Genomic DNA, 16,881 nt, shown 5'->3' on the forward strand with positions numbered 1-16,881 from the left:
GTTATTTGATTTGCTGGTATTCAATTTCTTGAGTTCTTTATATATTTTGGATATTAGACCTTTGTCAGATTTAGGGTTGGGGAAGATCTTTTCCCAGGCTGTAGGCTGTCACTTTGTTCTGCTGACACTGTCTCCTACCTTACAGAAGCTTCTCAGCCTCATGAGGTCCCATTTATTAATTGTTGACCTTAAGGCCTGGGCTGTTGGTGTTCTGTTTAGAAAGTTTTCTCCTGTGCCAATGTATTCCAGGCTCTTCCCCACTTTTTCTACTAACCAATTTAGTATCTCTGAATTTATGTTGAGGTTTTAAATCCACTTGGACTTGAGTTTTGTGCATGGTGACAAATGTGGGTCCAATTGCAATTTTCTCCATGTAGAAATCCAGTTAGACCAGAACCATTTTTTAAAGATACTATCCTTTTTCCATTGAATAGATTTGGATTCTTTGTCAAAAATCAAGTAATTATATGTCTGTGCATTTGTTTCTGAGTCTTTGATTTGATTCCATTGATCAAGCAGCCTATTGCTGTGCCAGTAACATGCTATTTTAAATACTATTGCTCTATAGTACAGCTTGAGATCAGGTATGGAGATTCTTCTGGAGGCTCTTTTATTGTATAGGATTGTTTTAGCTATTCTGGGTTTTTTTGTTTTTCCATATGAAGTTGAGAACTGATCTTTCAGTGTCTTTTAAAAAATGTGTAGGTATTTTGATACAGATTGCATTGAATCTGTAAATTGCTTTGCGTAAGATGGTCATTTTTACTATGTTAATTCTTCCGATCCATGAACAAAAGAGATCCTTCCAAATTCTGATGTCCTCTTCAATCTCTTTCTTCAGAGATTTAAAGTTTTTTTTTTCCAACAAATCCTTCACTTGTTTAGTTAGAGTTACTCTTAGATAGTTTATATTGCTTGTGGCTAATGTGAGGGGTGTAGTTTTCCTAATTTCTTCCTCTGCATGCTTGTCATTTATATATAGTAAGGCTACTGACTTTTTTGAGTTCATTTTGTATCCAGCCAATTTGCTGAAGGTGCTTATCAGCTATATGAGTTCTCTGGTGGAATTTTGGTGGTCACTTATATACACTATCATATCATCTGCAAAGAGCGATAATTTGACTTCCTCCTTTCCCGTTTGAATCCCCTTGATCTCCTTTCAATGTCTTATTGCTTTGGCTAAAACTTTAAGAACTATTTTGAAGAGATATGGAGAAAGTGGGCAGCCTTGTCTGGTCCCTGATTTTAAAGAAATTTCCTTGAGTATCTCTCCATTTAATTTGATGTTGGCTGTTGACTTGCTGTATACAGTCTTTATTATGTTTAGGTATGTGCCTTGTATTCCCAATCTCTCCAAAACTTTAAATATGAATAGGTTCTGGATTTTGTCAAATGCTTTTTCTGTATCTAAGGAGATGATCATGTGTGTTTTTTTTTCAGTTTGTTTATATGTTGAATTACATTGATGGATTTCCATACATTAAAACTTCCCTGTATGCCTGGAATGAAGCCTACCTGGTCATGGTGAAGCATATCTTTGATATGTTCTTGTATTCATTTTGCGAGTATTTTATTGAGTATTTTTGCGTCAATGTTCATAAGATAAATTGTTCTGAAATTCTCTTTCTTTTTGAGCTTTTGTGGGGTTTAGGTATCAATGTGACTGTGGCCACATAGAATGAAATTGGTAATGTTCTATCCATTTCTATCTTTTGGAATAGCTTGAAGAGTATTGGTATTAGCTCGTCTTTGAAAGTCTGGTAGAATTCTGCACTGAAACCATCTGGCCTTGGGCTTTTTTTAGTTGGGAGACTAACGATGACTTCTTCTATTTCTATAGGATTAATAGGTCTATTTAATTTGTTTATCTCATCTTGATTCAATTTTGGCAAGTGGAATCGATCAAGAAAATTCTCCACTTCCCTTAGATTTTCAAATTTTGTGGCATATATGCCTTCAAAGTAGGATCTGATGATTCTTTGTATTTCTTCGGTGTCTGTTATTATGTCTCCCTTTTCATCTCTGATTTTGTTTATTTGGATAGTGTTTCTCTGTCTTTTAGTTAGATTGGCTAACTATCTTGTTCTATCTTGTTAATTTTCTCAAAGAACTAGATCTTGGTTTTGTTGATTCTTTGTATTGTTCTCTTTGTTTCTAATTTATTGATTTCAACCTTGAGTTTGATTATTTCCAGACATCTACTCCTCTTGGGTGTTTTTCCTTCATTTTTTCCCTAGGGGTCCCAGATATGTCATTAAGTTGCTTATGTGGGATGTTTCCATTTTCTTTTTAAAGGCATTTAGTGCTATGAGTTTTCCTCTTAGTATTACCCTCAATGTGTCCCATAAATTTGGGTATGTTGTTCCTTCATTTTCACTGAATTTCAGGAAGTCCTTAATTTCTTTTTTCATTTCTTCCCTGACCCAGATGTCATTAAGTAGGGAGTTCTTTAGTTTCCATTTGTGTGTAGGCTTTTGTTATTTCTGTTGTTGTTGAAATCTAGCCTTAGACGATGATGATCTAATAGAATGAAAGGTATTATTTCAATCTTCTTTTATCTGTTGAGGTTTGCTTTGTGACCTACTATGTGATCAATTTTGAAGAAGGTTCCATGGGGTGCTGAGAAGGAGGTATAAGCCTTTGTGTTTGGGTGAAAAGTTCTGTAATTATCTGTTAGATCCATTTGGTTCATGGTGTTGGTTAATGATGTCATTTCTCAGCTTAGTTTCTGTTTCAATGACTTATCCTTCAATGAAAGTGGGGTGTTGAAATCTCCCACTATTAATGTGTGGGGATTGATGTGTGGTTTAAACTTTTATAGTAGTTCTTTTAGTTGTTCTTTAACAAATGTGGATGCCATTGTATTTTAAACATAGATCTCCTGGGTGTCGGATTTTGTCAAATGATTTTTTAACATCTAAGGAGATGTTCATGTGGCTTTTTTTATTCAGTTTGTTTATATGTTGGATTACTTTGATAGATTTCTGTATATTGAACCATCCTTGCATGTCTAGGTAGAGCCTACTTGGTCATGGTGAACAATATCTTTGATGTGTTCTTGGATTCAGTTTGCAACCATTTTAATGAGTAGTTTTACATCAGTGTTTATAAGAGAAATTGGTCTGAAGTTCTATTTCTTTGTTGTGTCTTTGTGAGGTTTAGGTATCAAGGTGATTGTGGCTTTATAGAATGAGTTTGATAATGCTCCTTCCATTTCTATTTTGTGGAGTAGTATGAAGAGTATCAAAATTAGCTCTTTTTTGAAGGTCTGGTAAAATTCTGCACTTAAACCATCTGACCCTGGGCTTTTTTTGGTTGGGAGACTTTTGATGACTTCTTCTATTTCTCTAAGAGAAATAGACTATTTAATTTATTTACCTGATCTTGATTCAATGTTGGCAAGTGGAATATTTCAATAAAAATGTCCATTTCCTTTAGAATTTCAAAATTTGCTGTATGTAGGCTTTTATTTATTTATCTTTGTCCTTTTCTTTTTAAAAATTTTTTATTAATTTATTCATATTACACCTCGATGGTTATCCCATCCCTTGTATCCTCCCATTCCTCCCTCCCTCCCATTTTCCCCTTACTCCCCTCCCCTATGACTCTTATGATAGGCAAATATGGGCCCAGGGGTCCCGCTCAAACTATGGCACCAGCCAAGGACAATACAGGCCGTAAACTTCAAACCCCTACCCAGATCTAGCTGATGGACAGGACATACTTCACAGTTGAGTGGAGAGTGGGGTCTGACTTTCACATGTACTCTGGTGCCTCACATTTGACCATGTCCCCTGGAGGGAGAGACCTGGTGGCACTCAAAGGAAGGATAGCAGGCCACCAAGAAGAGACTTGATACCCTATGAGCATATAATGGGGAGGAGGTAATCCCCCTCAGTATATAGGCTTTTAAAGTAAGACCTGATGAATTCTTTGGATTTCTTCAGTGTCTGTTGTTATATATCTCCCTTTTCCTTATGATTTTGTTTATTTGGATAGTGTTTCTCTGCCTATTAGTTAGTTTGGTTAAGTGTTTGTCTATTCTGTTGATTTTCTCAAAGAACCAGCTCTTGGTTTTGTTGATTCATTGAATTATTCTCTGTTTCTAATTTATTGATTTCAGCATTGAGTTTAATTATTTCCAGTCATCTATTCCTCTTGGGTGTTTCTGCTTCTTTTTTCTTTTTTTTTTTTATTAATTTATTCTTGTTACATCTCAAAGTTTATCCCATCCCTTGTATCCTCCCATTCCTCCCCCCCCATTTTCCCATTATTACCCTCCCCTATGACTGTTCCTGAGGGGGATTATGTCCCCCTGTATATTCTCATAGGGTATCAAGTGTCTTCTTGGCTACTTGCTGTCCTTCCTTGAGTGCCACCCAGTCACTCCCTCCAGGGGACATGGTCAAATGTGAGGCACCAGAGTACGTGAGAAAGTCGTATCACACTCTCCACGCAACTGTGGAGAATATTCTGACCATTGGCTAGATCTGGGAAGGGGTTTAAAGTTTACCTCCTGTATTGTCCTTGGCTGGTGCCTTAGTTTGAGCGGGACCCCTGGGCCAAAATCTGCCTATCATATTGTTCTACTTGTAGATTTCTAGGACCATCTGTATCCTTTTCTTTTGCTATTCTCCCATGCGTCTCTCATTTAGAGTCCCAATAGGATGCCTTCCCCTCTGTCCCAGTTTCCTGGTAAGTGAAGGCTTTCGTGGGACATGCCCCTTGGGCTAGTATGCAGATATAAGTGAGTATATACCATTTGATTCTTTCTGCTTCTGGGTTAACTCACTCATTATGATCATTTCTAGCTCAATCCATTTATCCACAAATTTCGGGAATTCCTTGTTTTTAATAGCTGAGTAGTATTCCATCGTGTATATGTACCACAGTTTCTTTATCCACTCTTCTATTGAGGGACACTTAGGCTGTTTCCATGTTCTGGCTATTATGAATAAGGCTGCTATGAACATGGTTGAGCAAATTTTCTTGTTGTGTGCTGGAGCACCTTCTGGGTATATTCCAAGGAGTGGAATAGCTGGGTCTTGAGGAAGCCCTATTCCCATTTTTCTGAGATAGCACCAGATAGATTTCCAAAGTGGCTGTACTAGTTTGCATTCCCACCAGCAATGAAGGAGTGTTCCTCTCTCCCCACATCCTCACCAGCATGTGGTGTCGCTTGAGTTTTTGATCTTAGCCATTCTGGTGGGTGTAAGATGGAATCTCAGAGTTGTTTTGATTTGCATTTCCCTGATGACCAAGGAGGTTGAGCATTTCTTTAAGTGTTTCTCAGCCATTTGATACTCCTCTGTTGAGAATTCTCTGTTTAGTTCCAAGCCCCATTTCTCAATTGGGTTATTCGGTTTGGTGGTGTTTAATTTCTAGAGTTCTTTATATATTTTGGATATTAGACCTTTGTCAGATGTAGGGTTGGTGAAGATTTTTTCCCAGTCTGTAGGCTGTCGCTTTATTCTCTTGACAGTGTCTCCTGCCTTACAGAAGCTTCTCAGCCTCATGAGGTCCCATTTATTAATGGTTGACATTAAGGCCTGGGCCGTTGGTGTTCTGTTTAGGAAGTTGTCTGCTGTGCCAATATGTTCCAGGCTCTTTCCCACTTTTTCTTCTAAGTGGCTTAGTGTCTCTGGTTTTATGTTGAGGTCTTTAATCCACTTGGATTTGAGTTTTGTTCAAGGTGACAAATATGGGTCCAGTTTTATTTTTTTACACATAGACCTCCAGTTAGACAGGCACCATTTCTTGAAGATGCTATCCTTTTTCCATTGAATGGATTTGGCTTCTTTGTCAAAAATCAAGTAACCATATGTGTGTGGATTCATATCTGGGTCTTCGATTCGATTCCACTGATCAACCACCCTGTTCTTGTGCCAGTACAATGCTGTTTTAATTACTATTGCTTTATAGTACAGTTTGAGATCAGGTATGGAGATTCCTCCAGAGCACCTTTTATTATACAAGATTGTTTTAGCTATTCTGGGTTTTTTGTTTTTCCATATGAAGTTCAGAATTGAACTTTCAATGTCTTTAAAAATTTGTGTAGGTATTTTGATAGGGATTGCATTGAATCTGTAGATTGCTTTTGGTAGGATGGCCAATTTTACTATGATAATTCTCTCGATCCATGAGCAAGGAAGATCATGCCATCTTCTCAGGTCATCTTCAATCTCTTTCTTCAGAGTTTTGAAATTTTTTTCAAACAAGTCCTTCACTTGCTTAGTTAGGGTAACTCCTAGATATTTTATATTGCTTGTGGCTAATGTGAAGGGTGTGGTTCTCCTAATTTCTTCCTCTGCAAGCTTGTCATTTGTGTATAGGAAGGCTACAGACTTTTTTGAGTTAATTTTGTATCCAGCCAATTTGCTGAAGGTGTTTATCAGCTGTAGGAGTTCTCTGGTGGAATTTTGAGGGACACTTATGTACACTATCATATCATCTGCAAAGAGGGATAATTTGACTTCCTCCTTTCCCATTTGGATACCCTTGATCTCCTTTTGTTGTCTTATTGCTCTGGCTAGAACTTCGAGTACTATATTGAAGAGATATGGAGAGAGTGGGCAGCCTTGCCTTGTTCCCGATTTTAGAGGAATTTCCTTGAGTATCTCATCATTTACTTTGATTTTGGCTATTGGCTTGCTGTATATAGCCTTTATTATGTTGAGGAAAGTGCCTTGTATCCCCGATCTCTCTAAAACTTTAAACATGAATGGGTGTTGAATTTTATCAAATGCTTTCTCTGCATCCAAGGAGATGATCATGTGGTTTTTTATTTTCAGTTTGTTTATATGGTGGATTACATTGATGGATTTCCGTATATTAAACCATCCCTGCATGCCTGGAATGAAGCCTACTTGGTCATGATGAATGATATCTTTGATGTGTTCCTGTATTCGTTTTGCAAGTATTTTATTTAGTATTTTTGGGTCTATGTTCATAAGAGAAATTGGTCTGAAATTCTCTTTCTTTGTTGAGTCTTTGTGAGGTTTAGGTATCAATGAGACTATGGCCTCATAGAATGAATTTGGTAATTTTCCATCCATTTCTATCTTTTGGAGTAGCTTGAAGAATCGGTATTAGCTCGCCTTTAAAGGTCTGGTAGAATTCTGCACTGAAACCATCTGTCCCTGGGTGTTTTTTGGTTGGGAGACCATCGATGATTGCTTCTATTTCTGTAGGGGAAATGGGACTATTTAGCTTGTTTATCTGTTCTTCATTCAACTTTGGCAAGTGAAATTGTTCAAGAAAATCGTCCATTTCCCTTAGATTTTCAAATTTTGTGGCATATATGCCTTCATAGTAGGATCTTATGATTCTTTGAATTTCTTCAGTGTCTGTTGTTATGTCTCCCTTTTCATTTCTGATTTTGTTGATTTCAATACTGTCTCTCTGCCTTTTAGTTAGTTTGGCTAATGGTCTGTCTATCTTGTTGATTTTCTCAAAGAACCAGCTTTTGGTTTTGTTGATTCTTTGGACTGTTTTCTTAGTTTCTAACTTGTTAATTTCAGCCCTGAGTTTGATTATTTCCTGGCATCTACTCCTCTTGGGTGTTTCTGCTTCTTTTTTTCCTAGGGCTTCCAGTTGTGTTGGTAAGATGCTTATGTGCGATGTTTCCAATTTCTTTTTAAAGGCACTTAGTGCTATGAATTTCTTTCTTTATTTCTTCCCTGACCCAGGTGTCATTTAGCAGAGAGTTGTTTAGTTTCCACAAACGTGTAGGCTTTTTGTTATTTCTGTTGTTGTTGAATTGCAGCCTAAGAGCATGGTGATCTGATAGGATACAAGGTATTATTTCAATCCTCTTGTATCTATTGAGGCTTGCTTTGTGACCTACGATGTGATCAATTTTGGAGACGGTTCCATGGGGTGCAGAGAAGAAGGTGTATTCTTTCTTGTTTGGGTGAAAGGTTCTATAGATATCTGTTAGATCCATTTGACCCATGACATTGGTTAATGATATTATTTCTCGGTTTAGTTTCTGTTTCAATGACTTATCCTTCCGTGAGAGTGGGGTGTTGAAGTCCCCCACTATTATTGTGTGGGGATCGATGTGTGGTTTAAGCTTTTTTAGGAGATCTTTTACAAGGGTGGGTGCCCTTGTATTGGGAGCATAGATGTTCAGAATTGTGATGTCATCTTGGTTGACTTTACCTTTGATGAGTATGAAGTGTCCCTCCTCATCCCTTTTGATTAATTTTGGTTCAAAGTATATTTTGTTCGATACAAAAATGGCTACGCCTGCTTGCTTCTTGTGACCATTTGCTTGGAATATTTTTTTCCAACCTTTTACCCTGAGGTAATGCCTTTCATTATGGGTGAGATGTGTTTCTTGAATGCAGAAGAATGTTGGATCTTGTTTATGTACCCATTCAGCTAGTCTGTGTCTTTTTATTGGAGAATTGAGGCCATTGATGTTGAGAGATATTAATGACCAGTGACTGTTAAGAGTCTTAATTTTGATGTTGTTTCCAGTTGAGCGTTTGTGTAGTTGTGTTTTTGCCATGGGATAGTTATCTATTTCCTGGGTAGTTTTGGTTGTAGCTTGACCCTTTGGGATGGAGTTTTCCTTCTAGTACCTTCTGTAAAGCTGGGTTTGTGGATAGGTACTGTTTGAATTTGTTTTTGTCATGGAATATTTTGTTTTCTCCATCAATGGTTATTGATAATTTTGCTGGGTAAAGTAGTCTGGCCTGGCATCTGTGGTCTCTTAGGGTTTGCAGGATCTCTGTCCAGGCCCTTCTGGCTTTTATGGTCTCTGCTGAGAAGTCGGGTGTAATTCTGATAGGTTTACCATTAAATGTTATTTGGCCCTTTTCCCTTGCAGCTTTTAATATTTTTTCTTTGTTCTGCATGTTTTGTGTTTTGATTATTATGTGGCGGGCAGTTTTTCTTTTCTGGTCAATTCTATTTGGTGTTCTGTAGGCCTCTTGTATGTTTATAGGCATTTCTTTCTTTAGATTGGGGAAATTTTCTTCTATGATTTTGTTGAAAATAGTTTCTGGGCCCTGGAGTCTGATGTCTTCTCTTTCTTCAATGCCTATTATCCGCAGATTTCTTCTTTTCATGGTGTCCTTAATTTCTTGGATGTTTTGTGTCAGGAGTTTTCCAGATTTGGCATTTTCTTTAACGGTTGATTCAATATCTGTGATTGTATCTTCTAGACCTGAAATTCTTTCTTCCATCTCTTGGATTCTGTTAGAAAAGCTCACCTCTGTGTTGCTCGCGTTCTTCTCTGAGGTCTCACGTTCTCGTTTTTCTTCTGTCTGTGTGTTTATCATTGAATCCATTTTCATTTTCAGATCTTGAACTGATTTTTTGATTTCTTTCATCTGATTTTTTGTATATTCCTGAGTTTCTTCCATTGCCTCTTTATAGGTCTTCAGAGCTTGAACCATTTTATTTATTTCTTTCATCTGGTTGTTTGCATTTTCCTGCAATTTTTCCAGTTCCACTCTATGTGCTTCTTTTATGTCTCTCACCTGTTTGTCTGCGTCTTCCTGCATTTGATTACGAATTTTATTTGTTTCCTCCATTATCATCCTCATTACTAAGGATTTGAGGTCATTTTCTTGTATTTCCGTTGTATTTGAGTTCTCTGGGTTGTTTTCTTTGGGATAGCTGGAAACTGGAGACGCCATGTTGTTTTGGGGTTTTTTGCGTATGCTTTTCCGTTGTCCATTAGACATCTTGCCGTCTTTGTTTTTGTTGGGTAGCTTCCAGAGTTGAATGGAGGGTGTCTGATGATAGATTCACTTGTTTTCTCACGATTTCCCTAGGCTGGGAGCTCAAAGCTTCACTGGTGTGAATGTTAGGAGGTTAGCCCTGTTGTTCTGGCCTCTCACAGCCAGTGATCCTCAGCCCCCCTCTGCTGTGGATCCTGCAATTGATCTGGGTCTCTGAATGAGCGTTGGGTCAGGCCCAGGTATCCACAGCCTTCTGTGTTCCCTGCCAAGTCCAGCCAGGAGCACTGGGACCAAACCACGGGCTGAACTCAGCTAGATTCTCAGGGCCTGAACCGTCTGCCAAGCTCAGCTAGGGATTCTGGGCCCAAAATGCACACAGGGTCCAGCCAGAATTTTTGGGCTGGGACTACGCACCAAGCTCCACTAGGGCCTTTTGGCCCAAAGTGCGTGCTGTGGTCAGTTATTGACTCAGGGCCCGAACTGACCACCAATCTCAGCCAGGAATTCTGGATTCAAACTGCACACTGTGTCCAACCAGAGTCTTAGAGCTGGTGGAACCGAGAGCTCTGTCCAGCCTGCGCCACAGCAGGAGAACTGCGGCTGCTCTGAGTTAGCACCAGTGGTGGAACAAGTGCTCCGCCCAGACTGTGTCACCGCAGGGGAGCTGCCACTGAGCTGAGGTGGCGCCTAGGGTGGAACTGAGCACGTCACCAAGCCTGCGCCACAGCAGGAGAACTGCGGCTGCTCTGAGTTAGCGCCAATGGTGGAATCAAGTGCTCTGCCCAGACTGTGTCACTGCTGGGGAGCTGCCACTGAGCTGAGGTGGCGCCTAGGGTGGAACTGAGTGCTCAGCCAGGCCTGCGCCACAGCAGGAGAACTGCAGCTGCTCTGAGTTAGCGCCTGTGGTGAAACCAAGTGCTCCGCCCAGACTGTGTCACCGCAGGGGAGCTGCCGCTGAGCTGAAGTGCTGCCTAGTGTGGAGCTGCGTGCTCAACTAAGCCTGCGCCACAGCAGGGGAGCTGTGGCCGGAGCTGAGTTAGTGCCTCAGGCAGAATTGCTTGCTGGGCCAGGCCAGTACCCAGGACTCTGGGGCCGAACTGTCTGCCGAGTCCAGTCTGGGTCCAAAGGCTCCACACGACCCAAATCCTGCCCCGAGTCCCCTCTCCCGCTGCAACTCCCACCAGCCACCACACCAATCACCTCCACCAGAAGGCTATGAGCTGCAAACCTCAGCCGCCGCTGCTGGTGCCGCTGGTGCTGCTGCCTCTGCCACTGCCGCTCCGATCAGAGAAAAACCACGCTCCTCCCGTGTGCAGGGGCATGCAGGTCCTCTGCACCCTGGTCCCTCTGAACCATAGAGCACTCCCGCTGCTGTGATGTTCGGACCTCGGTGTTCCTGGCTCAGAAATCTGTGCAATTCCCTGAATTGTTCACTGGAGCCTCCAAACACGGTCCACACTGCTCGCCACCATCTTGGATCCTCCTGCTTCTTTTTTCTAGGGCTTCCAGATGTGTCATTAAGTTGCCTGTATGAGATGTTTCCAATCTCTTTATGCAGGCACTTAATTCTATGTACTTTCCTCTTAGCACAGCTTTCTATATGTCTCGTGAATTTGGGTATGTTGTACCTCATTTTCTTTGAAGTTTAGGAAGTCCCTAATTTTTTTCTTTATTTCTTCTGTGACACAATTATCATTGAGTATAGAATTGTTCAGTTTCCAATTGTGTAGAGGCTTCTTCTTTTTCTGTTGTTGTTGAGGTCCAGGTTTAGTCCACAGTGGGATGATAGGACACAAGGCATTATTTCTATCTTCTTGTATCTGTTGAGGCTTACCTTGTGATCTACTGTATGGAAAACTTTGGAGAAAGTTCTGTGAGGTGCTGAAAAGAAGGTATAATCTTTTGTGTTTTGAAAAGTTCTGTAGATATTTGGTCCATTAGTTTCATGATATTAATTAGTGTCATTATTTACCAGTTTATCTTCTGTTTCATTGCCCTATCCTTTGGTGAAAGGGGGTACAGAAATCTCCCATTACTAATATGTGGGGATCAATGTGTGGTTTAAGCTATATTAAATATACTTTTACAAATGTGTCTCTTTTTGTATTTGGGGCATGGATGTTCAGAATGGTGATGTCATATCAGTTGAATTTTCCTTTGATGTGTATGAACCTTCTCTGGGTTTTTTTCTCTGACAGACTGTTTGCACTTTTCTGAATTTCTTTGTGTGATTTCTCCATTTCTTCTCTATAAGGCTCTGCTATGGCCTCTCTCAGGTCCTCAATCTGTTTGGTGGTATCTTCCTGTATTTGTTTACAGATTTTATTAGTTTTGCCTTTATCATCCTCATTATGAAGTATTTGAGGTCATTTTCTTGTGTTTCAGTTGTGTTTGAGTTTTCAGGGCTGATTGCTTTGAGATAACTGGGTTCTGGAGATGCCGTATTAGTTTGGCTTTTGTTGTTTGTGTTTTTACACTGGCCTTTAATCATCTTTATGTATCTGGCATTGGGTAGAAATTTCTGATGTCCTTCACTGCCTGTTGATAGCAGTTCAAAGGTGAGTGGCTATAGGTTGAGACCTGAGGGGATCTGGGAACCCTTCCATGGATCAAGCCATTGACCTGGGTTCAGATCATGGAACCTTCCCTGGATTGGCGAGGTGACTGAAGTCTGATCCATTTGTGCTTTACACTGTTAGGTATCCTCTGGACTCTAAGACCAAGACACTATTGTCTTGTGGCCCACAGTTTGTCTGAAACACAGGGCATGGGTGCTGCTTGCCAGCTAGTATATGGCTAGCTAGGCTTTGGAGCCTGTTCCTGTGCCTGCTTGAACCTGGGAACTCTCCATAGATTGGCCAGGTGATCTGAGGTCAGATCCATCTGTGCTCGACATCTTTGTGCCTCCCCTGGGCTAGCAGACCCAGACGTTGTTGCTCTGCAGCCCACAGTTCAGTCTTACTTCATAAGACAAAACTAACATGTTGCTTTTAATAACAATCAACTGCAAGCACACAAAGAATCTCAGGAATACAGTGATAAAAACAAATGATATTGTTTATGCAAATATGGTAATCTGAAAACATTCACAGACAGGTGTACATCAAGGAAGGCTAGTTTGGTGTGCTAAATAATGGATTCTATCTTTAACTTTCCTCCCTTGCAAATATTCTTTAACTGTATCAACAGCACATAGTAATTAATCTGTATTTCATTTTTTAAAAATCTTATTTGGCCAATAAAACATTAACTAATGTGACATGAAATATGCTTGAACTTTGAACTATTCTATCATAGTTTCTTCACTTTTCTTAATCTGTTCACAAGAAGAAGAAGAACAAGTACAAGAAGAACAAGAACAAGAACAAGAACAAGAACAAGAACAAGAACAAGAACAAGAACAAGAACAAGAACAAGAACAAGAACAAGAACAAGAAGAAATCCCTGTATATCAACTGTCTTTTCTACTTGGTTTCACACTGATATAGGTAAAATATACTTATATGTTTTCTACTTACATAAACAACTACTAATGACTAGCTGAGCCTTTCCTAAGTTTGTAAAAACACTAAGCCACTGAGACATTTACAATTTTATCATTAAACATTATTGTAGTGATAGTTAACTAATATAATTATTCCTAAATGAAAGTTGGGAGAAATGTGAAACACAAAAGATAATAATTTGTAAATACACTGGAAATTCAAGATTTTTAGATTTATAAATTATGTTTCATTAGTACATTCATGTAAGTATGATGGATTTAGCATACTTGAAGTTTTGCATATATTTGTTTATTTGAAATTATTTTCTAAAGGGAAATGATTTTGTCATAGTTTTTGATATGTGTCAACACTCTACCCACTTCCCATTAACACATTAAGTAGTCAGATATTGTTGAAATAAACTAGATAGTCTAAAACAGTAATCTATAATTGCTATCAGGATCATTGGTGTTCATATATGTAAAATAAATTGAAACATTTTACTTTTGTCATCATGATTATACTCAGCAGCTTTTGTTTCTTAGCTATATCTATGAGAACCAAAATACTTTGAAAATATTACTGATTGAATCTGAAATTGTATTACTATTTTAATCAGATTCAGAACACACTAGGTATATAATATACCTTCATATAATTTAACACAAATCAGTAGATAATGCTAAAATTTTTATTTTATTTTTATTTTCTGTGTTTCAATTCAAATCCAAAGTGATATCTTTACCATATAACATATTATGTGTGATAAATATACGATATTTTGATTTCTGAATGAAAATAAGCCATAAAAAGAGTAATAACAGTCAGTTTTTTATGTTAACATGTTATGCATATTTGTATAAATACTGTTTTTTTTTTTGCATTGATTCACATCAAGACTACATTGTTATCACATAATTTTAAAAAATTTCTCAGAAATATAAATTACAACAGTTTGTTGTGTATATATATTTTACCTCAAATTATTTTGTTTTATTTCAACAACACAATTAGTAAATCATTTACAATTTTAAAATGTAATATCTTTTAAAAATATATTTTAGGGAGGGATTCCAAGATGGCATCGACCAGTATGCACCATAGCTGATCTACTCCGAGGAGACCAGAGACGTGAATGGAGCCACACACTCCTGGATTTTGAGAACTGTAGGTGAGTGGGGCCCCAAACTCTGCAGACTGCCAGTGGGTCTAACCCCGGAACAAGCAACAGCCCGGAGGTGCTAAACGCACTCCCCAAACTCTGAAATGGAATTCACAACCAAGCTGCTTCTGGCACATAAAACTTAAACTCACCATTTGGGGAGGGGATTTTCCGGAGCCCCCAACTGGAGGAGTCTCAGCGAATAGAGTGAAACTACCATTGAACCTCTCCATCCAAACCATGCCAAACTGCGGAGGTCACCTGCCTAGCCCAAGTGGAAACACAGGTGGTGGGACTCACCAAAAACAGCTAGAGCTGGCATGTAGCTCGCGGTCCGCATCCTGGGCCCAATCTGAACCCAGACACAAAGGATTGACCTTGCAAACAGGGGCAGTTGGAAACCAATGTGGACTGCTCCCACAGCCCAGTGGGACCGCCCACGTTATCGGGAGACATGGGTCTTGCTGGAGGCATCTAACTGCAGACCTAAAGTGAGCTGGGAACATTCTGGCTTTCACTGGCAGAAAGAGAAGATACAAGGGATTCCCGCCAGCAGTCTGAATCGCCATTGTCGCCAGCCGCCCGCCCAGGCTTCCGGCACTGACCCGGCACTCCCCAAACAACAGAACCTAGCTGGGTCCATTCTTGCAGGCGCGACAGGGCCTCCAATGATACAGGGAGCTGTGGGCCATGCTTGCAGGGCCTAACTGCTGGCCTAAAGTGAGCTGGGAGTATCCTGGCTTTCACTGGTGGAAAGAGAAGATACAGGGGATTCCCGCCAGCGGTCTGTATCACCATTGTTGCCAGCTGCCCACCTGGGCTGCCAGCACTGACCTGGCACTCCCCAAACAACAGAACCTAGCTGGGTCCATTCTTGTGGGTGCTACAGGACCTCCATGATACAGGGAGCTGTGGGTCATGCTTGCAGGGTCTAACTGCTGATCTAAAGCAATCTGGGAGTGTCCTGGCTTACAGGGGCATGGAAATTGCTGCCTCCTTGGATACTGCCTGTGGCCTGAAACCATATTGTCTTAGGCCCACCAGGCACTGATCCTGTAATCTCCAACAGGCATATCCTACCTGGGTCAGCTTTTGCAGACCCAGGAAGAACTCCCAATTTCATGGGAGAGGCTGGATGCTCCTACAGAGTATAGAGGCAGAGCTAAAAGACTGCTGCAGCCCAGAAGATCTGATCCAGCTGGGGTCTTGGCTACAAAGCAGCAGGAAGGACAGGCAGCTGGGATTAACCTACACAACCAGAGAGCTTGTGTGCTGACCTTACTCTAGAGCCCCAAACTGCTTATCTGAATTACAGCAGTAAGGTGAAAAGGCCCAAACAGAAACCTACTTTGCACGACTCAGCCTAGAGCCTAAGGTGTTGAGAAAAATCTCCAGGAGTAGAACCTGAATCAACTGCCTAGTCCAGGGAAATACTCCCTGATCCCCACAGGCAAGGGCGCCCTACCTATAATCAGGCATCAACTACCCACTCTCAAACAGGGAAGGTCACTACAAACCACCTCCAACACCAGAGTCACCAAAATGACAAGAGGACAGCGAAAGAATGCTCACAAAAACCAAAACAGAAGATGCACTACCACACAACAGGGACATATGCTCAACCATGTTCATAGCTGTGTTATTCATAATAGCCAGAACATGGAAACAGCCTAAGTGTCCAGCAGTAGAAGAATGGATAAAGAAACTGTGGTACATTAACACTATGGAATACTACTCAGCTATTAAAAACAAGGAATTTCTGAAATTTGTGGACAAATGCATTGAACTAGAAATTATCATAATGAGTGAGTTCACCCAGAAAAAAAAGAGTTAAATGGTATATACTCACTTATATTGAGACACTAGTCCAAGGGGTACGTCCCCATAAAAAACTTTACCTACCAGGAAAGTGAGTAAGAGGGGAGGACATCCTATTGAGACTTTAGGTGTGAGAAGCCTGGGAGAATAAGGAAATAGAAGGATCAAGAGGGTCCTGGAAAAATACAGGCTGGTCTGGGCCCTGGGGTCCTCCTCAAACTATGGCACCAGCCACAGAAAATACTTCGAACCCCTACCCAGACTGGCCAATGGACAGGACAATCTCCACCGTTAAGTGGAGAAGGAGATCTGACTTTCACACGTACTCTGGTGCCCCATATTTGACCATGTCCCTTGGATGGGGATGCCTGGTGGCACTCAGAGGAAGGGTAGCAGGCTACCAAGAAGAGACTCGATACCCTATGAGCATATACAGGGGGAGGAGGTCCCCCTCAGTCACAGACATAGGGGAGAGGAACAGGGCGTGAAGCGGGAGGGAGGGAGGAATGGGAGGATACAAGAGGTGGGCTAACAGCTGAGATGTGATATGAATAAATTAATAATAAAAAAAGGAAAAAATATATTTAAGGTTTTTTAGATAGGGTTTCTCTGTGTCGCCCTGTCTGTCCTGGACTCCCCTTGTAGGTCAGGCTGGCCTCAAACTCACAGAAATCCACCTGCCTGTGCCTCCTGAGTCCTGGGATTAAAGGGCTGTACCATC

This window comes from Acomys russatus, chromosome X (genome assembly GCF_903995435.1).
Source record: "Acomys russatus chromosome X, mAcoRus1.1, whole genome shotgun sequence".
In the NCBI taxonomy this organism is placed as follows: Eukaryota; Metazoa; Chordata; class Mammalia; order Rodentia; family Muridae; genus Acomys; species Acomys russatus.